At 39.7% G+C, this 26,572-nt stretch overlaps 1 non-coding gene across 1 annotated transcript; it reads left to right on the plus strand.

Annotated features, from left to right (window-relative positions):
* The first annotated feature begins 18,508 nt into the window (after window positions 1-18,508).
* On the plus strand, window positions 18,509-18,616 carry LOC120891283 (U6 spliceosomal RNA). The gene has a single exon (XR_005735659.1). It is a non-coding gene; the product is annotated as a U6 spliceosomal RNA (small nuclear RNA).
* The last annotated feature ends 7,956 nt before the right edge of the window (window positions 18,617-26,572 follow it).

Genomic DNA, 26,572 nt, shown 5'->3' on the forward strand with positions numbered 1-26,572 from the left:
TCACTGAGAATCTGCCATGATGCTCTGCTTCACCTCAGGCCCAGAGCAATGGAGTTGGCCAACCATAGACTGAGAGCTCAGAAACCGTGAGGCCCAAATGAACATTTCCTCCTCTAAGTTATTCTTGTCAGGCATTTTTGTCATTGTGATCAAAAGCTGACCTACACCCCCTTCTTCTGACTTTTTATTCCATTTGATCCCTTAACAGATTGGTTGATGTCTGTCCATATTGGAGAGGATGGATCTTGTTTGCTCAGTATACTGATTGAAACTTCTGATCACTCCCAGTGACACCCTCACAGATACACCCAGAAATATCTGGGTTTCCTTGGACCAGTCAAGTTGACATATACAATTAGTTACCACACTAATTGTTCATCATTTTTTTCCTGCCACTAGATATCACTGCAGTATCCCCAGTGCCTAGAACTATACCTGGAATACAGGAGGTGCTCAGTGAGCATTATTGATTAAATAGATGTGAACAGATAGTTTACAGAAAAGGAAATGCAAATGAATAGTATTTTAATTTAAAACAGTTATGAGTTTACTTAATACAGTATATAGAGTATTCAAAATCATGTTATGGATCAATTCCATTTTTTTAATGGTGCCATGGATTTCCGTTGGATGGATGAGCCAGAATTTATTTAACTGCTCTCCTATTGATGACCATTTGCATATTATTTTATGGAATGCTATTATAAATACTGCTGCATTCATGGAGAAATGGTCTTTTCAATAAATGGTCCTATAAACTGGGTATTCAAATGCAAAATAAAACAGAAAACCTGAACTTGGACTCCTACCTCACCCTGATCAGAAATTAATTTAAAATGGATCATGGACCTATATGTAAAACCCAAGCTCTAATACATCTAGAAGAAAATTTAGGAGAAAATCGTGACCTTGTGTTACTCAAAGATTTCTTATATATGACACCAAAAGCAAAAGCCATGACAGAATGAAATGATAAACTAGATTTAATCAAAATGTAAAATTCCAGCTCTTTCAAAGGACCCTATTAAAAAATTAAAAGGCAGATAAAATATTGCTAAGCACATACCTAATAAAGGACTTGTATCTAGAAGATATAATGAACTCTCAAAAGTGTAAAATAAAACTAGCAGCACACGCCAGCCTCGTATGTTAAGGGCTGCAGCTTGTGCTCTTCCAGAGACCTACCACAAATAGTTCCATCACTGATTCACACCATAACTGTATGTTGAGCATCTACTCTGAACCAAATATTATTCAGGTGCTGGTAATGCCGCAGTACACATAATAAGTCTAGAGCACCCATTCTTGTGGGAAGAGATGGACAAAAACAAATATACAGATTTATACATAATAGGCATCTGCATAGACTAAGTCTTTTAGAGAATTCCTTAAGTAACATTTTTCATGGTCACTGAGAAGGGACAGGAAGCTTCCTAAGATGAGGTATTCTTTAGACCTGGTAGTCAAACAGAGGCATGTAAAGGCAATATTTCCTCTGCCCTCATTTATTAGAGGTATTTGATGACACTCATTTTAAAGCCTAGTCTTCAGAACCATTGGTGGCCAAACAAACTTGGGGTACAATAAGCTACTTTAGTAGTATTGTACTTTAGTGTATTGAAAAATTATGTGGGTAAAATAGCCTATGTACATGCATATTCTTCTGTATACCATAATCAAGTATGCGTAGAAGGGCAAAGGATCGGGGGTTAAATCTCTAGTTTGACATTCCTGACTATAGCCTCACATATCTTCAGTGTTAGATAATGCCATCTTCTCATTTGCAGATAAATGGATGGAGTTGGAAAAGATAATGCTAAGTGAAGTTAGCCAATACCCCCCAAAAAACAAATGCTGAATATTTTCTCTGATATAAGGAGGCTGACTCATAGTGGGGTAGGGAGGGGGAACATGGGAGGAATAGATGAATTCTAGATAGGGCAGAGGGGTGGGAGGAGAAGGGAGGGGGCAGGGGATTAACAAGGGTGGTGGAATGTGATGGACATCATTATACACAGTGCATGTATGAAGACACGAATTGGGTGTCAACATACTTCATATACAAACAGAGATATGAAATATTGTGGTATATATGTGTAATAAGAATTGTGATGCATTCTGCTATCATTTTTTTAAAATAAATAATTAAAAAAAGGTAATGCCATCTTCTAAACTGCTCTCAGGAAGATCAGGATGCATTCATTTCTAGCCTGTTTTCTTCACATTAAGCCCAACCCATATCTTACTCATGGAAGTAAAAGCATCACTTCTGTCAGTTCATTTTTTGTCACTTTAAAAGAACACCTGACACTAACTAATTTTTAGAAGGAAAGAAGTTTATTTAATTTTCATATCTGGAGTGTGGAAGCCCAAGAGCAGGATGCTAGCATCTGCCTAGTTTTGTTGTTTCATAACTTGTCAGAAAATTAGGGGGTCAACTGGTGTGTCCAGCAGGGAAAGAACACAAGGTGCTGCTTCACTTTACAACAATCCACTCTTGTGGTAACTATTCTAGTCCTTTGAATGTTTACTGATCCCTCCTGGAGACCCAATCAACTCTTAAAGTTCCCACCTCCTGTTAAACACTATTACATTAGGGAGTAAATTTCAACATGAGTTTGGGAAGGGACAAACCTTATTCAAACCATAGATATTTCTGACTTGTATTTCCTTTTTATTGGTCCTATCAGTCATCAGTAGCCAGGAAATACCTGCATTAAAGCTACTTTGGAAATTCAGAAATGTACTACCCCAGAGGAAAAAGTAGTGATAATGGCCTTTGTCTTTCTGTAGGCATTGGCACATGACACTCGAGTAGTAAAGCCATTTGGGGGTTTGTAGTCCCAACAACACTCAACTAGCTCTTTAAAAATTTTCAAGTTTATTCCAACCCTAACTAACACTGTTTGCATGCCTCCTGAGTCTGGCTATCTGAGTGCAGGAATATCCTCCTTCCTGCTGATTTCTCTTACCTCCTTAGTTATGTTTAGTCTAACAGATGCATAGCCATTATATGAGAAATCTCCTTACTTCAATTAGGCCATAGGAGTCTGACTCTTCTAATCCCTGAAATGGAAATGTTTTGATCATCCCAAGTAAGACTGAGAATGAGAATTTGGGAGATCTCTAGTATTAATGGATACTTGCCTCTCTATGGGACCAGAGTGTCTGTATAGTATATAGATAGAACCTCTTCACTGGACTTGTGCATCTGTCCATGTAGGGGACTGTCTCATTGGACTAGTATGTCTCTATGCTGAAAAAGTAGTTAACTGTTCTTAAAATAATGTCCCCTGTCATCAGTTTTGTCCCTTCATCCTCCTTTATTTTTTCTTTGTAGCACTTATTACTGTCTAACTTATTGGTTGTTCATAAATGACTCTTTCTTCTCGCTAGAATCTCATGTCCTTGGGAGCAGGGACTTTCATTTGTTTCCAATTTTTCCTCCACTATTTAGTACAGTATCTGACACATAGTAAATATTAAATAAACTTTTGAAGGAAGGAATAATGGAAAAAAGTGAGCAAGAGTGGGAAGGAGAAAGAGGAGAGAAGCCAGAATTCAGCCTGATCCATGCTATAATCAGCTGCATTCCATGTCTTTCCTGGGAGCACTGAAACCTGGAGGTCCTCCTCTTTGGTTCCAGACAGCTGCAAAGGATGGCTGCTCCATTGTGCAGATGAGAACAACAGATGTCATCTCATACAAGGAGACCTCAGTCTTTCTTGAGATTTCTGCAAGTGACTCCTGGGTGGCTGAGAAAGCAAGAATGCTGGTCCTTCTGGAAAACTCTCTTTTTCTTGCTATATTCTTTCTTCCCTAACTCTCCAATGCACTGAGTTGGGGATGCCCCCTCTGTGAGCTCTCAGAAGATGTTGACTGACTAGCTAAATTATGCTATTGATGTGGCTTAATTAATACTAATGACTTATCATGAGAATTACAGATATGTACCCATGTCTAAGAAGTGTCAGTGACAAGAGAATTAAGGTGTCAGTTCTCATAAAACACGAGGAAAAAAACTCCTCAGGGTAATTGGAGACAGTTACCTCCTCTTCCAGTAAAAATGCCCTTGAATTATATTAGAGCAGGCTTGTGAATCATGAAACTCTAGTCTTGTTAGGTTTGGGATGAGCGTAGTAATATTTAAATTCCACAGTCTGTCCCAGCCATGCATTTCTAAGGGAAAGGATAACAAAAACTATGTGGATCCAGGTGGCAAAAGTACATGGAGCAGTTCTGTGCAAGGGTTGGCAGTGCGACCAGGCATCCGTGGGTAATAGATATCCAGGCAGATGAATGTATAGATGAGCATCCTGGGGTTAATTTCACTCTGCAGATAATTAACATGTCCTTATTTTGGAAATAAATGCTTCTGCAGTTAAAATAAATGTATTTAATTAGTAGAGACATTTAGTTCTGAAGTGGGAAGTGAATGTACTAATGGAATAAATGGTTGTATAAACATTTTATATTCCAAACAGTTAAATACATCTCCTTCAAGTCGTACATATGGGAGGTGAATCTTATGTACGGAGAGCTCATTGCTGGGAGGCTACACAGTATGTGCCTTGTGGCAAGTTGCAGTCCAGAATACCCAATTTGTCTGAGCCTCTGTGTTCTGGATCAGTGACATAGTTCTGGCCTGGCTCGAGGGTTGAGTCATCTCATGTCATCAGTATCAGGTTGCTCATTCCAGCACTGACCTCTCTCCTCAACTGCCTGCTGGGTATTTGAACTAGACTGGCTGTTGAGACCTTCAATTTAACTGGTCAGGATAGGCCTCTTCCCTATCCCTATTGCTCCAAAAACCCTCCAGCCATGCAAATACTACCTTGTGGCTCTTCTGATCATCTTTTCTGTTCTTGCTCTTTGTAAAGCTTGAGTCACTTTCAACTTGACTCTTGCCCCTTACATTCAAGCCTTTTTTTTCAACATACCACAATTCCCCATCATTTCCTTGAATCTGGGCCTACTCTTTATTCCCTTGCCCTGCCCTAGTTCCGTTAAGTCTGTCCTGTCAACATGTTTTGAATTATGCTCTTTTCCCCATGCCCACTCATAATACTTTATATGGTGCTGATATGACCTGTGAAAGTCTCTTCTTTGTCCCTCTGTACCTTGATCTGGCTTCCATCCAGTCTGTTCTTCACACAGTCACCTCTGTAACTGTTTACAGATCCAGAATTGATCATATTACTCCCCTGCCTAAACTCTTTCATGAAGTAAATCTCCTTTCCTTGAATTCCCTTAGGATGAAGCACAAACATTTTGCAAGAGCATTCAAGGAACACTGTAATCCGGTCCCTACCTTCCCATTCAGTGCAATGTCTCATTCCAGTCCTTTGTGTAGCCCAAGATACACAACAGAGCTCCTCTCTGTGGCCCCATGAAATTTTCCACACTCTTCAGTATCATTGCCAATGTTCAGGCTATTGCTTTGTCTTGAGATGATGAGTTCCTTGAGTCTTTCTAAACTTGACTCATGACAGGGGATGTGCAAGAGTGTGGCCACAGATCCTGAGAAGTAATTATTCTTCCCTACCTTTTTCATTGCCCCAGTCAAGCAGTGTTCAGCCTGTGGGGTCCCCTTATGTAGATGGGGATGGGAGAATATAAGGGTACACTCTCTTCAAAAAGCCTGCTTGGTACTTGGCTTGAAGATTGGAATTCTCTTCCTCTATGCTTGTTCCCTCCCAAGGTTCTTGAAGACATCTGAAGATAGCCTCAGTTAAGTCTACCTCCTAAGTTAGCTCTGTTTTTCTTCAGATCCCAGATTCTGGACTGCAGTTGACAGAAAAGTGAGGTAGCTCTGCCCATTCCCACCTCACTGCAGGAATATCAGTTTCTTCTGCTTTCCCCCAAAAGGCACCTAGGGTCTTCCCCATCTGTCTCTGAGTGCTATGTCTATTCTTATTATCTTACCTGGGACTCCTACTTCACTCACCCATGCCATTTGTGCACTCAACAGCTGCACATGTGTGTGTGTGGGTGCAAGCACACACACAACACATATAGTCATTCCTTGGTTCAAAATTTGGGCAGGAGATATTTGAGGCCAGCTGAGGTAGCAAATGCAGATGGATTCCAAGGAGGAATTCATTTGCATCTGGATTTGGACAGCTCAAATGAGCAAGCAAATGGCAGAAGTCTCTGAGGGCCTGCAGAGTCCAGAGCTTCAACTGTGAAAGGGTATGTTCTGGAGGGTTTAGACACAATACCCAGAGCAGAGATTTTTGGATCCAGTGGAATTACTTTATTTTATAAATATTTACTAAGCATCTGCTATGCTATGTCCAGACACTACTCAATCCAGGAAATGGGCATAAAACTATGAACATGACAAATATTATCTGTCATGTTGCTTATATTCTTGTTGAAATAAGAAATATTATCTCAAGTTGACAACCAAGTTCTAGAAGATCTACTTCATAAATAGCTCTGAAGTTCACCAACACCATTCTTATCCATTGCCAGTACTTGGGATCAGACTCTCATCATCTCTGTTCATTCACTCTTCTATTCATCATGTCAACAAATACTTGTTGGGTAACTTTTTCTGGAACTTAGAGTCTAATTGCGAAAGACAAATGTCAACCCATCACTTCATTAACCTTTTAGATACTTTCAGATAAAAGTCTGTTTATGATACCTTGAGGACAAAAAGGAGAGCAAGGTATATTCTGCCAGGTCAATTGATGTCTAGGAAAGGTCTGGCATCTGCTGAGTCTTGACAGATGAGATGGTATCCTCTAAGTGGACAGGGAGGTAGGTTTTCCAGGGTTCTGGGACAGGAGAGGCAAAGGTACAGGGGCAGGACACAGTATAGGGTATTCAGCAACTTCCAGTTCTTCCATGGAAGATAAGGTGTATGATGGATTTCACTGTAGTCATGAAAAAAGACTGAACTAGAATTTTTCCAGTTGAGCTTATGGTGTTTCTTGGAAATATTGTTCAGTAAAGAGAGCAAGGTGAGGAAAAGTGTACATAATATGATTTCAGTTTTATAAAACAATGACCAACCACCTCAAACATGTTTGTTTCTGTGCATGTTTTGCACTTGTACATGTATCTGAATATTATTATCTGAGCATGTAAAAAAATATGGAAGGATACAATCCTAGTGGCCAAATTGTGTTATGGGGGCTGAAATAAAAGTAGGGGAGGACATGAAAGGAGGGGAACAGACAGATGCCAAAAGGAAAGAAATGTCAGATTAATGAATAGTGCTATTGATTTATGAATGAATGAATGAGTGGAGAATAGATTGCCGTGGTAGGAATTGATAATAACTGCAGCTTCCTAAGCTCAGAGGATGTGATCAAGACCAGCCTGTTGTTGGAGATGTATGGTGCTAAGAATCCAGCCATGAACCAGAAGAACCTTGCCAGAGTTCAGGACCCTGGGGTTAGGCCCTGAGGAAATCCCAGGCTTGCAAATACTTCTCACTGATAAACAATAGAAGTCAGTATTGTATAGCATCGAATAAATATTTGTGTTGGGATTATGTGGATTAAGACACTTAGCTCTTCCCCTTACTAGCTGAGTGACCTTGGACAAGATGCCTAATACCTCAGTGCTTGCCACCATTTCTTCACTTGTAAAATAGAGACATGAATAGCACCTCTCTGGTAGTTCACTGTGTCCTGTCCTTGCACCACTGCCCTTCCTGCTCTCTGGGCCTGGCAAGTTCACTTCCTTTTTCCTTGTGACAATTAAATGAGTTAATATATGTACATCATTTAGGATAACATCTGGCATCTAGTTAACAGCCATAAATATTAGGTGATAACAACAATAAGAAAAATAATAACTTCAGAGCTGGGATTCTGATAACTCTGAAGAATTATTAGAACTTTACTTCATAATTGGGCTTAGAAGTAAGTAAAGGAAAATATCATTTACCCAATGCCTACCATATGTTAGGTTGCAGTAATACTTTTCTTCATGGATCTTTCATGACAACTCTGTTGGAGCTATGTCTATTGTGCAGGTGTGGGGAATGAGGCTCAGCAAGGGGAAAGATGATCTGGGCTGAGGGTCACACAGTCAGCAAGAGGCAGAACCAAGGTTGAATTCCAGTCTATCTGATGTAAAAGCTTCTGGTCAACTTAATCCTCATACAAGTGGTATCCCAAATTTTGAAATAGAGTTCTTTTATGTCAAGTTTAGATATTGACAGTTACAAAGAAAATGAGTTCAGAGTAAATGCCTAGTGGCTACTGGGTGCCCTCTTCACGGATTTATTGTGCTCTCTAGTATCTTCCTTAGGGTCTTGGATCTGAATTGAAGTTATAACCACCTTCTCCAGAAAAATCCACCCAGACTCTGCATACAAAGTTGTGTGGGCTTTTTCTGGGGACCTGCCAAACTCTTGAAGCTTCCGCATGGACCCAGCTTAAGAATTGTGGCTGGATAGGGAAAGGAGAGCCTCAGGCCTTTAAAGGCTCTCACCCTGCCCTTGCTTTTTTCTTTTCCCTCCATCTCCCAGCAACTCAGGATTTTAGAGATGGACATAGTAAAGTTCCAGACCTTTTACTTCATGGATGTCAAAACTCAGGCCCAGAACAGGCCAATTCCTCATTCTGGTGTGACAATTCAACTGCTACTTAAGAGGACAGTACTGATAGCTATGGCCCATAGAGTCTTGCCTTGTGGTCTGCTGAAAAAAATCACTTAATCATCATAATCTGGGTTCTAAACTGGTTTTATCAATTTATAAGATATGTGAGTAAATTTCCATGTATTTCCAGATCTCAATTTCTTTAATTGCAATTGGAGGATAATTTCCAGGGTCTTTGTGAGGTCTGAGAGGTGATTTCCTGCTCTTTTCTCCACTTCTCCCCTATTAGAGGGCAGTACCTGGCCACCAACACAGGGAACACATCCTAGTGTACAGAAGAGGGGAATCAGAATAACTACATCTGATTTTTGCCCAGAAATAGAAATAAACACATTTTTCAACATGAGGAAATTATACAACTTTGGGCAAGGTTCCTGTAGGGCACCTTATGACCCAGAGCTATACCTTCATTGAGAAGTACATACCAATAGTGATGTAGAAGGACCAGATCCTAGAAAGTCCCAGAAAAAGGCTTTAAAAGCCTGAAGGATGGAGCTGCGAAGGGAAATCCAGAGAGACCTGGAAATCAAAGTTTAGCTGATCTTCCCATGGAACAGTAAATGACGAGAAAATTCTAGACACAATCAGAAGCACTGTGGTCCAGCTTGTAAAGCCAATGGGAAGCTTGGCCTGCACTGGAGATGCTTCTCCCACTGGCCCAAACTTTACTGAGCCACAAAGGAAATTTAAGGTCCCTTAATCACCCACACTAGGCCATCTATATTTATGATCTTTGTACCCACGGATTATCTACCAATGTGGGATCCAATATATTGAGGTAAAACTGTATCTGTATTGAATATGTACAGACATTTTTTTTCTTATCATTATTCCCTAAACAATACAGTGTAACAACTATTTGTATAGCATTTACGTTGCATTAGGTATTATAAGTAATTTAGAGATGATTTAAAGTGCACAGGTGGATGTCCATAGGTTATATGCAAATTCCACACCATTTTATGTAGACAACTTGAGCATCTGCAGATTTTAGTATCTGCAGGGGTCCTGGAACCAAGCTTTCACAGATACCAAGGGATGACTGTACTTAAACACTCAGTCCTGGATTCTCTATTTATTAAGCACCTGCCTCACAGCTAGGGGAAAGCAGAGAAGCAACCAATTGTGGGATTGCAGCCCAGCCCATCTCTTTGGTGAGCAATTGCCTGTGGCAACTTCTGCCATGCTAGCGGTCCCTGTATGCCTACAGTGCCATTTTGAATGCATTGGTGGGATAGTGATGGAGGTGGTTCCATTTTTCCTCGGGCTAGCCTACTGAGGAAATGAAGACACTGGGAGATAAGGAGTAGCAGTCAGTTCATGATAGAGGAAGAGCCTCCCCTCATAACCTTCACTAACACTGTGGGCCACCCACACACTTCTCTGTCAGGCCTTACCCTGTGGCCTCAGCAGGGCTGCTGGAGCAGCCTCCCCGGCCCTCCCCCTCTCACATCTAGCACTGAAGTGAAAGCTCTCTAAGAAACTAAGCTCCAAGCTAGAGGAGGTCATTTTAAAATAACCCACAGAAGTTCTTTGAAGACATTGCTGTCATGGCAGATAAAGGAAACTCAGGTGCTACACTGTGCTTAGCTTTTTAAAAAGCATCTGACAATGTTCAGCATCCGAGATGAATGGGTGAGGTAGAGGGTAGTAGCAGAGGCTATTAGATGGTGTGAGGGTTGAATTAAAAATAGCGTTGTCCCTTTTGTAAGCATGTCTTTGAAGGGTCTCTCCTGTGAAATGCCACTGGCCACACCCAGTTTCTCTTAAGGCAGCTTCCTCCATGAGTCCCCTCATCCCAACTGTTCCCTGAACATAATATTTTGGACCTCCAACTACAATCCTCCATACACAGAACTTAGTTTTTATTGTCCTTTGCCTCTGCTGTTTAATACAGTGGCCCTAGCAGGGATGCAATATGATACCAAGCCCTGGTCTCCAGTCTTTTTCTTCTCCAATTCCTTCTTAGAATACAATTAGCACACACTCCAATAGATATACACTATGGCATGGGTTCTCAAGGGCCACAGTGGGATGGGGGCATTGAAAAGAGCTCTCCTGTGTCGGCACTTCCTCCTCTTGTCTTGCCAATCTATTTGAGGCATATTGTTGTAACTGAATGAATGCAGAGCTAGGAAACAGGAGATCAGGATTTGAGTGTGGCCCTCTCTTCTTGTGGCTGTTCAGCCTGAGACAAGCCACTTCTCTTCTGTAGCTGAACTTCTTCACCTGTGGAATGATAACTTCTGCAGATTATTTTCACTCTGTATCTCTGTGCTTGTATTCTGGAATGTTTCTCTGGGCCTACCTGCTTAAGAATCACTTGAGAGTACAATCATGCAGATTCCTGGACCCTTTCCTAGATTATGAAATTAGAATCCCAGGGGGGCAGCAATTGAGTATCTACTTGTCTTACAAGCTACCCAGCTGATTATTACGTATTAAAGAATCTGAGAGCCACTTTCCCTCATGTCAATAATGTAGTGGTTTTCAACCTGTGAATAATAAAATGTCTTTAACACTGGTGAGTTGCACAGCACCCACAGTCTTCATGTGACATATATGTGTATCCAAATCAAGACTTATAGCTACTATGTTTTTTTGCTTCATTGACTTTGCAAAAGGAACTTAGCATCCTTGGCTGGGTGTTGTGTGTGAATAGTGTCTACACATTGGACTATGGCTTTTTCCGCCTTGTGTTCCTATCTGTAAAGGCTGGATATGATCTTTGGTTTCCACATGATGTATATTCATCAGGCATGGAGAAGGTCCTTCTGTGAAAGGCCTGGGCTGATATTGATGTTGAGATTCATGGAAATGGGCATAGGGAGGAGAATCACAAGTGAGGGCTAAAGGCTTTTTAAGGGCAAGCCCTTTTCTGATTTATTTTTCTTGTGACCTTGCACAGTACCTAGCCCAGAGACGATGCTCATAAAGTTTCTGTTTAGTGAGTTGCAGATACCTTGGAACAAGCACCAGTCTTAGAACACATATTATTAAGTGTCTAATGAGCACATGAATTATTGCATGTGACAGAATCTATATTAGCTCAGACAACGGGATCAGTGAGGAGTCAGATACCAGTTTTATATGATAAAGGCCTGGTGCCCCCATGCTCCAGCCCCACACCTGCATTGACATTTGGCTCATTGATTTTCTATTCAGTGTATTGGCTGGATGGAAGTTGTCCAGACATCACTTTAATTCTTAGATCTACTGGGAGCAGGTTGTGTGAGGACCCAGTTGAGTCTGAAAATGCTGTTTTGTGTACTACTTAGGCTTAGGCTATTGCAGGACAGTGTTCTTGGAAGAAGTAACAATGAGGAAACACTTCTCTTCTTACAGTTCCCTCTGTAGCCCTCCCCTCACACCAGGCAGGGATTCATAAAGACAACTCCCCTTGGCTCAATAGGCTCCTTTGAGAATTTGCTGCTTATAATCATTGTCAAGACAATATCTATATTACAACTGACATTTATTGGACAGATTTATTAGGTACCAAGCACTGTGCTAAGCATTTTCACAAATATAATATTATATGTGATCTTTGAAAATCTTTATCACAACACTATGAGATAAGTACAGTCTTCCCAGGATATATATATATATATCTTCCCATATATATTAAATCGTCTCTACATTGCTTATCATACCTAATACAATATAAATGCTATGTAACTAGCTGTTATAATATTTAAGGGAAAAGGGCAAGAAAACTGACTATATATGTCCAGTACAAATGCAATTTTTTTCTAGTATATTCGTTCCATGGGTGGTCAAATCCAAGGATGTGGAACCCACAGATTCGGAGAGCCAACTATACTATTGTTATCTTCATTATTTTCTTAATTTAGTAGTTCTTTTAAATTTTTTATTATTTTATGTGTTTTTTTAGATATACATGCCAGTTGAGTGTATTTTGACATATTACACATACATGGAGTGTTATCTTCATTTTTATAGATGAAGAAACAGATGCAGAGGAAGCTCAAATAACTTGTTTAAGGACACACAGTTATCCAGTGTAATGGTGAGCAATCAAACCCAGGTTTTTCTGACTTGAAGTAGTGCTTTGGAACTCTATAACATATTTATGTGTACTATGAAGAAAAAGTCACACACCCACCTGCTGCAGTCTGGCTGGGCACAATTCAGGAGCCACTTGTCAAAAGAAACGAACTTTATTTTTAGAACCACACATGCCAAACAAAACAGCTCCTCAGGAAAAACCCTCAGAGCCCAACTGCCACCACCGGCTTCCCACAAGCCTCTCACCCCAACACCAGCCTCTCCACCTCCCACAGTCCTCCTGCTCTTGAGGCCGATTGGCTGGGTCACGTGGGCGGAGCCAAAATAGTCCCCCAATGAACAGCTCTGTGGTCTGAAAGGGCAGGGAAACAGCCCAATGAGCATCACCACAGAGGAGCCAATCAGCTAGAGGTTGCTGGGGCCGCTGTGAGCCAATCATCAGCTGGCAGTCTGAAAGTTTGCTGGGGCCCCTTCGCCTGTGGCTCTCAACACCCACCAACACAGAAAAGTGCATAAATACCTCTCACACTCCCATGCACAGAGGTATACATACACCCATTTACCCATACAGATAACACAAGCTACCTATTAAACACACTTATCCATACAATCACAGTTACTCAGTTATATATGCTATCAAGTCAACTACCTATATACCTGTACATACAATCCACTCAGATATATACATAATGCAAACACATATACAACTTATACAAATACATACTCATATACACATGAAAGGTACATAAACATCCTTTCACCCATATATTCTTTTACCCACACATACAAATGCAGTGTCCTTATTTAAACATACATAGACAAATGGATAACATATTCAATCATACCCTCACAAATGCACGCATGTGTATATCTTACTAACCCATACAATCATACACACAGGCATATGTACACCCACTCAGACACACATTCACACAGATGCAGGTACGTATATATTCTCATAACCCATTCAGTCACATAATCACAAACTTTTATGTAGCCCTTACCTATATTTGCACCTCCACATGTGTATATATAAATCCCTTACATACAAGCATTCACAAAAATGCAAGCACAATCTACACCTGAATGAGAACAATCATTCACATAGATACACAAATGCTCATCATGCATATGCATTCACAAAATCACATAAATAATCCCTTACCTAGGTAAATACAACACACACATGTATGCATACTTCATCCTCAGACATACCCTCTAACACATGCACATATGCTGTGGTCAACCATACACTCACACTTCCATGCATACATGCACACACACTGACATACTCACATACAAACACCTTTCATCCATATACTTTCTCACACACATTTTGATATCATTTTTTAATTCAGACATCAACTTACACATTCATATACACCTGTTGGCACATACATTCATGAATACACATAAACCATTAATACTTTTTGCATGCACAGAGGAAGAGATGAAGAAATATTCTACTTCATAAAAACACATACAATAGCTATTGGTCCTCTCATTCACATATAAGCCCAGCACCTATACACTTACCCACATATGCAATCATAATTCCATGCATATATTCGTGCATGTTCATACAGATATTTACCAAAAAACACACATACATAAATGTGCAATTTCTTTACTAATACACTGACTCATAATCACTCTGTACACACACCAGCTCATCTATAAAGTCTCAGACATATATACCCATCCCTTTCTGCTATATAAGCATGAGTATGTACATATATACCATCTTCACCCATATACTCATTCAAATACACATTCACTCTTCAATTTACCCATTCACACATACATACATCTCACCAATATGCTGACACATACATAGGCACATACACAGCTATTCACCAATACACTCACACAGGTATATATTATACAGTCCCCACTCATGTATTTACAACCATACACACACACACTACCTCCACCATATATAACACATACATAGTGTATGTAATATGTTACATACAAATACATATATAACCCCTCACCCAACTCTCAAACACATTCATGTATATATGCTATCTTAACCATGCTTTTAAACATACATGTACATTTATACCCTTAGCCACATATTTATAAATATAACCTCTCATGACTATATTATCAAATGCACAGAAAGTCATACATATATATATGAATGTGTATATTCTTCATCATACATTAATACACAAATATACATAAATATTACCCTCTAGCCTATACACTTACACATAAATAAATGTATACACATACTCATCTTTCAACCACACATTACAGATATGCTGTCATCCATACTCTCAAACTGACACACATAAACATATCCTCAGAAAGGAACATATATTCTTCACCCTATCCCCACATACATACATACTTCACTTATTTATATACACACAATTCACACACAGGCACACACACATATGCACACACTCCACACCAGAATCAATATACCCATCACCCACCTATACATTTACATACACATATACATACCATTATATGGTACTCAACATTCATGCATATATGAATGCACATACATATACAAGCTTTCAGTCGATAGCTCTCACAGACAGAAGCATATGTATCCCCTCATACACAGAACACATACATTTAAACTCCTTTAACACATGAACTTACCTACATATACACACATTTATGTATATATCTCTCATCTAAACATACATGTACACACACCCTTTCATTCATACATTAATATACCCACACTACTACATACAATCCCACCCATACATAAATTCTTTCACATTTATAAACAACTCTTTCCCATACATTGACATCCACATGTACATGCACAACTCCAAGGCATATTCACACACACTCACAGTGCATATATACCTTCACTGTTAAATTTATATGCTCCTATATATGTGCATATATTTTCATTTGCACATACAGTCACACACATACCTGGGCATAGAGCTCCCAATCACTCCTACATTCAACTATCACACATATACGTATAAAGTTGCCTCACTCTTATACTCAAACACACATATTCATAATGAATCCCCACCTGTACAGTCACATAAATGCACACACACTTTTATTTTGATATACATGATCTGTCAAACATACCTTTACACCTCTTCATTCATCCATTCACATATGAATATTCATCTTTTAATCTCTATAGGTATCAGCACATATGCACAAATATATATACAATTCCCTACCTAACCTCTCTCATACACATTCAGCCATATACAACATCCACCCAAACCTTCATACCCACATATATATGCATATACCCTTAATTCATGCACTGGCACAAACACTCTCACACAGACACACATAGGTTTGTATACACTCCTTCACTCATTTTGTCTTTCACAGATGTGGCTACCTACATATACACATTTACATATGCACATTTACATATGCACCTATATAACCCAGTTCTATATGTGTTGTTCATCCATTCTCTCTCATACACATAAGACCACATACAGTGTTTACACAATCATGTGGGTACATATATATGCTTCTTATTCACTCTTTCTTATGTGCATGGGTACTTATATATCACCCTCACTCATACACTCACATGTACTCACACGCACAAGTAGAGATAATCCCTCATCTGTTTTTTTTTCTCACACACTAATACCTATACACAGCACTCTACACACACATGGAGAGCTATATATGGTATCTAAGTACAATTCACATGCACACACCTGCACACACACACACACACACACTTTTTATTCATTTGAATTCTTACTCAACATCAGGAATTCTCATACATTTGAAATTCAACCATGTCCTCCTAGGTATTTTGGGACTTCAAGTTGAGAAGCACAGTATCAAACAGATATTGAAAAAAGGAGTATTCTCCCTCCCTCCTCCCACTATAACATAGGACAGTGATTCTCCTGATATCCTGAGATGCTGATGGCTGAAGCTATTGGTCACATCTTTTCCAGTTTGGATGGGCCTTAAAAACAGCCCTCTCTGTTCTCACCCTCCTCTCCCCTTCCCACCCTTTCACTTCCACTCAGAGGTTGCAGAGGGCCACAAGTTTCCCCTTCCATGCTTCAGGATGCCAGAAGAGAGCAAGTGCCTTTTCCTGTTCTTACATTTCTATTTTTAATTACAACTAACTGGGGAACAGAGTGAAACATTTTAGCAATTTAATCTTAGTGTAAAATGGTGTATTTTCACTTCATTAACTAAAAGGGAAATCAAATGGCTTATCAAAGGTTGAGCTTCACATTTGCATATGGGTCTGAGATTCATGAAGCAGGATTTGTAACAGCTATAAAAGCTTCCATGATTGTCTCTGGGGACCACTGGCTTTATCATTTTGACTGCAGCATTATAAAATGACATTTGTACATGAAGTAGGATGAATGCACTTTCTGAAGTCATCTTTGCTTTCTGGCTGTATCCCCAAAATGAGCCAAAGAGAAACATGTGAAACTTTCAATTGTGTAACCCAATCACCCCAAAAGTTAGCAACAAAACAATTATCTCACAGTTTTAGGGGTCAGAAATTTGGGTAAAACTTATCTTGGGGCCTCTAGCTCAAATGTTTTTTTATGAAGTTTCAATCATGAGTGCACTTGGAGTTGCAATCATATCAGAGTTCAACTGTGGGATGATCCACTTCCAAGTTCATTCACATAGATTACTCCAAATGGTTGTATCATGGTATGACAGCTGTCTTCACCAATTTCTTTCTGGGTTCTTGTCTCACAAAATGAAGAATAAAATCCACAGACAATAATAGAAGGGAAGAGTAAATGGAATAGAATTTATTTAAGTGAGAATAGAAGAGATTGAACTCCCATAATGTGGGATGGGACCTGACAACATGCAAATCCATTTCTGTGTGCTAGCCTAGGGGTTTATATAGTTTTGCAGGGTATGAACATTAACCAAAACCTATGTTAAACAGGCAGTGAAAAAGTAGCAAAGTTATGGTTGTGTCCTTTAGCCTTTGAGTTTTAATCCTTTCTGTAACTCCCATCTGGGTTCATTCCCATCTTTAGCTCTCAACAAAGGAGATGAATGAAATTTTCTCACAGGTAAGCCTCATGGTCTTTACATATGAAAAAGGCTTGATGGAGCCCTTTAATATTTCTATTGGTTAGTTTGGTATACTCTTTGCATTTGAAAAAGACCTTAATTGGGACCCATTAACCTAATTACCTGACCATTATCTATTTATTCAATTGGATCATAAGGGTTCTGCCCACATAAGTGGATTAATCCATTTGATGGGTTTATCCACTGATAACTGAATAGACTATTGGGAGGTGGGAACTAGTTAGAGGAAGTACATCACTAGAGGTATACCCTAGAAGAGTTTATATTTTCCATGCTCCTTCTCTGCTTTCCAGCTAAGCAACTTTCCTGTGCCATGTCCTTCTGCTTTGAACCTGCTGATCATGAACTGAACCTCTGAAACCATGGACCAAAATAAATCTTTCCTGCTCTAAGTTGTTCTTGTCAGGTATCTTATTTAAAGCTGTTCAAAGCTGACAAACACAGAGGGGATGACACAACGGTCTTGACAAGAGAAAGCATTGGGGGCCATCTAGAAGGCCACTTTGGAAGTCATTTACTTCAAATTCCATGGGGGACTTAGAAGAGAAAGCATTATTGAAGGTAGAGGAGAAATATGAGCTCTTGGCCCCCTCTTCAGGCCTTCCAATCCTCTTTCTTCTTTCTGGAAAATTCTCCACACTTCTAGAAAGCTCTCACAGTGTTTATCATTCATTGATTTATGATTGAAACAAATGATTATTATTATTAATGTTGGCATCTTTGGGAATTCCTTGTAGTGCTTGTGGATGCAGCCATTAAAGCCATGAGAAAGGCTCAATGGTTCAGTATAAGAAACTGTGTAGTGTGCTCACTTTGGCAACACTATATACTAAAATTGGAACGATACAGAGAAGATTAACATGGCCCCTGCACAAATATAACATGCAAATTTGTGAAGTGTTCCATATTTTTTAAAAAAAATAATAGGATAAAAAGAAAAAAGAAACTTTGTAGTATTCTTCAAAAATGAAACAAAATCCTAGGGTTAGGGAACAGACAGATGAGGATGTAGGAACATGAAGTTAAAGGAATAATTCTATAATATGGGCCTATTGTGCTGACTCCTATATGCATTTTTTTTTTTGGCCAAGAAGCAATTTGCCTACAGCTCTGCCTGGCTTAAATGGACATGTTATATCACATTCCTCAGCAAACTACCTATTGTCTGCAGGAGAAATGCATGTCCAAAACAATGTTGATCGGAGGAACCTAAGTTACCCTGAAGAGGGGAACTTTTCTGACCCTCTCTACAGACCAGATCCTGAAACTCAAGGAGTTTAGGATAATTCCTCCTAACCATAAAATCTGTAAGAATTTATGTTTACAAAGCCAATATGAAACAGTCAGCATGGACCAAGGTAATCTAGAGTTGTCATGGCAGTGAGAACTTCAAAGTCTGATGTTAGTCAAAATTCAAGAGGTGGACATGGGCAGGACTATCTGGAAAGTTCTCTGGGATCCCCAATAAAACTGAAGTGCAGGAGAGGCACACTGTCCTCTCTGAGAAGACCTACTCTTTCCCTTGAGAATGTCCCCTTTCCCTTTTCCTATCCCTTCAATAATAATAGTATCCCTGATACTCAAAGCAATAAGTCTGAAATCTTTCTGATTTGATCACAAGAATTGGGTTTTGGGAGGTGTGACTTCATACTACTTCAGTTTCTTGGAAGGCCCCAGTTCTGTTAACAGTAGGAGCAGGCAGGATTGAAAACGGAGATCATGAAGGCTGTCTTGAGAGCTGCTTTTGGAGTTTATAAGGAAGGAAGAAAATTAGATTGGATAAATAGTTATCAGAAAGAGTAGCTTTGGGATGGAAAGATGGAAAGTGATCCTTGAGGATATTTTGCTGAATCTTATAGGATATATTTTCCTCCTCAACCCTCCCTATCCTCTCCCATTTTTTCAAGGTCATTTAGTGAAGTCCTGCTTTACTCTTCAAAACATTGTGAAATTGGATGTGTGATCTCTTTTGCAGAATCACTGTGCTGAGATTGGCTTCAGGGTGGTCTGCTTTTATTTTAGTTACATGTTGCTCTAGTTCATGCTATGCTTTGAGGACCCTACCACATGTTAGCCTTTGCTGTATCTCCATGGTTTGTCTCAATGTTGATATAAAGTGGGTTTCATAGAAAATGTTTCTGAGATCAAGCCATTCTGGTAAATCCAAACATTTCTATAGAATATCTATCTTGTGCCAGAAAATGTGCTAAGCCATTTAGAGGGGAAACCAAAATCTTTGTTCTTCTCCCCTAGATATATAAAACAATGGAGAGAAGAGCAAAGATATGAGCCAAAGTAACAAGAACAGAAACATAATATGGCATGTACCAGGAAGGGTTAGGAAACACCATGAGTGCTGAGCCAGAGGCAAAATGACTTGTGGCTAGGGAGTGGAGGGCACTATGACTTCCTGAAGGAAGTTGAACTGGACTTAGGGATGAAAAGACAGGTGGAACTTAAGACCAAAGGGGTGATACGAATAGCAAAAAATACTGTGGGAACTGGGAACCCCAGTGTGGCTCAGACTTGGGGCTATACTCAATTGTTATCGGTGGGTGAGGAGAAGGAGGTGGCATTCTCAGGTTGGGCCTAGATCCATAAAGCCTTGAAGACTTACTAAAGAGCTTAGGAAAACAAAAGGTTTTGAATAGGAGAATATCCTGTGCTTTGATCATAAAAATCTGGCATTAGATTATTGAGTGAAACGCTTTGAAGAACTTTGGTCATGATCTAGGTGACAGGCAACATGCAATAAGCTTCTGGATCAGGGTAATGGTTAGGGTAGTGGGGAGGAAGAGCCAGATGGGAGAGTGAAAGCTGATTTGGTGAAGTAAGGAAGTGGGACAAGATGTGACTAGTAGGCTTTAAGCCTGGGTCCATGTTAGAAGGTTGTTTAGCAAGGCATGGGGAGTCTGGAGTAGAACAAATCAAAGGACCACGTGGTTAGCCAGGCTTTTTAAGATAGTGATGACCATGGTATTGGATGATTTCACAAATACAAAACATGATATTCATTTAAGTTTAAATTTCAACTAAATATCAACTCAATTCTCAGTATTTGAGATAAACATGACTATGGGATATAATTATACTAAAAATATTCTTTGTTCATCTGAAATTCAAATGTAACTGGGACCCCTGCATTTTTTCTGGCATGCCTGAGTATCTCTGTCACTGGACTTTTAGGTTGACCTCCCTGGCATTGAAATAGTCATACCTCTTTCTAGGAAGGCAGTGTAGAATAGCAGTGGTTAACTGCGTGGGCCCTGGTCTTAGACCTGCTGAAGTTCAAATCCAGTTTCTACCACTTATTAGTTGTATGATCTTGGGAAAGTGACTCAACCTCCCTGAAAAGTCATCTAGAAATTGGGGAGAATGACTTCTTTCTTGACCACCTACCAGGGTGATTGTGGGGGCCAGATGAGGCAGCTGCATGCGGTAGCGCCTTGAAACCCACGGGGCATCATGAGGTACTGCAATTATCCCTGAAGAAGATGAATACATTGGCCTCATTAAGAAACCTGCTGGCTGGTGTGGGATTTGGGGCTCTAATTAATTCTAAATATCAAATACTAAGCTGCAGCTTTTTCTTTCTTTCTTTTCCTGGAAGCTGGTGGGTGAGGGGTTTCAGGAAGGCATTGTCCATGCACCCCCACCTCTGAGATTTCATGATGTCCTAAGGATAAATATTCTCCAAACAGCTTGCACTTAATTTCCCTGTAGCCGTCATGCAGCCGAGACCAGAGCTTCAGGTCCTCCCAGGTACCTGTGTAATTGTCACATTGGCATTCGCCAAACCTATTTCTGCTCAGCAGCTGCTGGCAGGCTGGGGGAGGAGTGGGGAGACTGAGTTCTGAGCACATCTCTCTGAAGGGGCAGGGCCTCTTATGCACACAGGGCTGTCATATAACACAGGGACAAGACAGGCACTGGAATCGATCACAGCCTGGCATTTGAATAGAATTCTGTGGAAAGGGCATATTTATCAGAAAACAAATAGAGGGGTGGCAGGTATCAGCACAAAAAGTGTGTGTATAATTGTGATTTTCCTCAAAAGCTTGACAAGCAAGTCAGGGCAATGTGAATGACAGTGAGAAGGCAAATTATTGCAATTCAAATCCCTTTTATTGCAATTCAAATCCCTTTTATTGCTTGAGATGTGCAGCAGCCATGGCAAAATCAACTATAAAACAATGCCACAAAGCACAGAACTCCTCCACAGTCAGTAGGCAGAGCAAAGATTCCCTAAATAAAAATGCTCTGAATTCAACCCTGCCAAAGCATACGTGTGTGTTTGTCTCTCTCTCTCTCTCTCTCTCTCTCTCTCTCTCTCTCTCTCTCTCTCTCTCTGTGTGTGTGTGTGTGTGTGTGTGTGTGTGTGTGTGTGTGTAAGAAAGGGCCATTTGTTTCTTGTGATTAACTCAATGGGGGTTTCTTTTCTTTGAGCAGTTTTGTGGCTGTCTGCTCTTTACATTACCTGGGAGGTCTGTTATGGACTGAATTGTGATCCCTCTCAATCCACATATTGAAGTTTTAAACCTCTTGTACCTCAGTATTTGGTGATAGGGCTTTTAAAGAGGTGAAATGAGGTCATATGGACAGAACTTAATCCAATCTGACTGGTGCCCTTATAAGAACATGAGATTTGCACACAGAGATACACAGAGAAAAGATCATGTGAGGACACAGGAAGAATGAGCCATCTGTAAGCCAAGAAGAGAGATCTCAGAGGAAACTCACCCTGCCCACACCTTGATCTCAGAATTTTAGCCTCCAGAATTGGTGTAAAATAAAAAGGAAATTAAGATAGGGTTGTCCCTGCTGGGACCTTTCTATTAGGGTCAATTTAAAACACCATTTCTCAGGGCTTAGTGGACTGTGCTGTCAATAATTTGCACTCTTGCCACCAGCATGTACAACCATTGGATAAAGGCAGGGCATCTTTCTGGAATAGTAACTGTATTTAGAAATCTCTTGGGAAATATTTTAAATTTAAAACATACATAATACATTTTATTGCAGAATGCAAAATCCCCCAGGAATATTTAAGATGAAGCAAGTTACTTTCCAGAAGCCCATCTCTTGTTTGTGTTTGGAAAGGTATTAAGGACTAAACTATGGAAAACCTTATAAACCCCTGATAGGCAATGGGAAGATATTAAAAGGTTTTGAGCAGGGAATCTAACTTGTTTATGTTCTTCAGTTTTCATGGTATATATTCATTTCTTAGATAATATTTAAATAAGACACCAATGATTTAAAACTCTCAATTCTAATTGGGGCCAAGAAAGTATAAGGTAATTTACAAGGATGGGAGAGGGAGCTTCTTGTTGGCACCCATGATTGTAGAAGATGGTAAGTTGTGTTAGAGAATGTGGCAAAGATAGACTGGATATTTGTTAATCATATTTTTTATTACGTGGCACACAGAAAGACTACATTCCCCAATTACTCTTGGGACCAATTTGTGGAATGTGAATGGTTCTAGTCATAAGATGTTGAGCAGAAGGGACAGAATGCTGTTTCTAAGTCTGATTATAAAGTTTTGCATAAAACTCCATTCATTTTCTCCCCACTCTTTTGAGACCATGGAGGGTATATGTTGAAGACTGTAGCATCACTAGAGGGAAGAAATGTGGACCTCTGCATCATCACATGGGAAATAGACACCAATGAGAACTGTCCACTGCACATTAGATTTAGTTGTGAATGATAAATAAAACATTTTTATGATGTTGATCCACTGAGATATTGGAGTTGTGTGTCATAGCAGCTAGTACTACCTGTCCTGACCAATACAGGAAAAAGGCTAGCTTGATAATTCATCAAATAATTATTGAATATCTACTATATTCCAAGTACTGTTCTCCAGTTCTGGGTATATAGTGATGAGCAAATTGGACATGTTTCCTATATTTAAACTTCAGTTTGGTGATGGGGTATATCTATTAAGCAATGATTGCAGGAATATAAATTAAAGTGCAACTGTAGCAAGTGCTAAGAGAGAAGGGTTCATAGTGTGATGGGGATATATATATAAGGGGATTTGACCTATTCTGCTGAGGGGAGGATTAAGGATGATACTATGGTTTGGATACGGTTTAAATTGTATTTTTCAAATGTTCATATATTGGCTCCTACAGTGGGAAGTGGTGGGACCTTTAGGAGGCATAGCGTAGTGGGGCCCTTAAGTCATTTGGGGGCTTGATGCAACTTTGGCACAACCCCTTGGTAGTTCTCCTGAAACCTTTTAAGTTGTTAAGAGAGGGTTATTCTATGAAGAGTAGGCCTTGATACTCCTATACAACCTGGTGTCACTCTGTTTTCTAGTGTCAAGATGTAATACTGCTTGTTCCTACAAGCACTCCCACCATTCCGACCCACCATAAAGTAATGCATCTGAGGGGTGCCCTTACCATAGAACAGTTGCAATGCTATTTAGACTCACACCTCCCAAATTGTGAGCTAAATAAACCCCTTTTCTTCATAAGGATCTTGTGTTAGATATTTCATTTTAGTAAAGAAAACTGAAAAATAGAGATAGCAATGAAAATTGAATTGGAACTCGAAGGGTGTGTATGCAGTACTAGGTGAGGAGGTGGAGGGGAAACAGCCTTACACAAAGAAGGAACATGTATATCAAATCAAAAGGAGGTCAGAGTGTTAATTTTTTTGGTAATTTTTAGCCATAGCAACCTGCTCATCACTCAAAAGCTTGCTCACTCTCTTCTTCAATGGTGTCCCCTCCTCCTCATTAGGGATGAGCTGCAGGAATGCCTTTCTCCACATTTTTTATTTTCAGAGTTTTTAAGACAGGAAGAAACACAAATGTAGTGAAGGAGAACTTTCTGAAAGTATCCATCAACATAATCGGGGTATCATTTTAATAATATACAGAAACTTTTCATTTGGAGCTGTTGTAGTTTATTATATCAGAGCCCAGGCAAGGATTATTGACACTAAAATCCTTGACAGTGTGCTGCAATCTGATTGGGGACCTCTTTAATCCATAGGATAGTGGCACCATTGACAATAACAACAACTTCTGAGGGGGAATAAAGTAACTGCACAATATTACTGCAGCACAATAAAAATGGAAATTGTAAACTTGACAATGTGAATTAGTTCATTTTCTTTTTTATACAACAGATGTTGTTTGACCTAGAAGAAAGAATAATATCATAGAAATTGTGATCAGTCTGAAGGAAAAAAATAAATATGCCTAAAAATAAAATACAAATAGCAGCTGCTTGAATTGTCTTCCTAATACATCAGGGTTGACAGATTTTTCTTTTTCAATTGAATTGGGATTTTCAAGGAGACATTTGGATGGGAAAAATTGTTTTAAGAGGGCACCCACTATGTGTAGCACATAACCCTTTCTGGTACCCAGAGGCCTCACCATCTCATGATATCGCTGGGCCTGATATTAAATCTTGGGACCAAAAGCAATAACAGATCTGTGGATCAGGAGGTCTCAGGAGCCCAAAAATATCACCATGGTTTTCCCAGGCTCACTTTTGCCTCTTTCCACCTTCCCACTGACTTTAAGACCCTATTTTCCATGCAGATTTTTGCACATGGCCCTTATTCTCTGCAACCTTCTTTCTTTAACAAAAATTGCAGAGGTAAAGATGTAACTATAGAATAGTCCAATGGATTAGGAGGATTGAGAGCAGAATAGAGTGCCAGACTGGATAGTATTAATTAGTGAAGAGCCATAAGAGAGTACTATGGAAACCTCTTTCAATCCATGGTTTCCTTCACTTGAACTTTACCATTATCAATGCAAACAACAGCATAGCACTTGGCACATTTACTATGTGCCAAGTGCTATGCTAAGCACTTGACTCACCTTATCTCATTTCAATTGTCATGGTGAAGTAAAGATGGATGCAAAGTTCTTGACATCCACAGGTGTCTCTGCCCCTCCCCTTGAATCTGGACAGGATCTTTGCCTGCTGTGACCAGTAGAATAGGATGACAGTGATGTTGTGCCAATTCCCTGAATCTTGAGACATGTCTGTGGGACTCCTAAGCTGTCATGTAGAAAGTATGACAACTCTGCAGCAATGTATAAGCATTCTGGTAAAAAAATCTCACTGAAGTAGGAAATTTTCACCCATCCCCATGAAAGGGAGAGGTGGCTAATGTCATCTTAAATCTTTCAGATTGACCCAGTTTTAACCTGACACCATAGAGTGAACTCACTTGATGCCATCTGGAGGAGAATCTCCTGAGTCTTGTTAGATTTTCTTGCCAGAACAGTGGTGAAATTTTGGTCTGCCTTTTCTTTCTTTAAATGAATCTATCAATGCACATTAATTTGAGGCTGTAGCTTGCTCCTGTCCTTGTGATTATCTTGACTTGAACAGACAACATGAAAGCAGCATGGTGAAATTTTGGGCTGGGTTCTGTTCCTTATCCTACAGGCACTAATTATTCTTTGAAGACATAGTTCTTGACCTGTTCAAGCTCCAGCCAGCTAGATCCTGCTTCTAAATGGTCATCCAGATCAAATCTTCTCTGGCACCAAAGATGAACTGCTGCTTGGAGTTCTGTTGCTAGACTTTGCCTTCTTGAACCTTTTAGTATCAGCAACATATTGACTCATACCTGAACTTTTCCTTCTAGAGACTGTACCTCCAATATCTCACTTAAGTCGTGGGGAATTTCCAGTCCTGTTTCTTTTTGTACATGTATCATTGACTATTTGTCCTAAAAAACCCCTCTAGAATCTATGGACTTTTCTTCATTGCCACTATCTCTACCTAAGTTCAGTCTACTATCACCTCTTACTTGAACTGTTTCAACTATTGCCCAAATAAGTATGTTCTCTCTTCCTTCAATCCATGCTGCATTCAGCAC

The sequence above is a fragment of the Ictidomys tridecemlineatus genome, chromosome X (assembly GCF_052094955.1).
Source record: "Ictidomys tridecemlineatus isolate mIctTri1 chromosome X, mIctTri1.hap1, whole genome shotgun sequence".
Taxonomy (NCBI): domain Eukaryota; kingdom Metazoa; phylum Chordata; class Mammalia; order Rodentia; family Sciuridae; genus Ictidomys; species Ictidomys tridecemlineatus.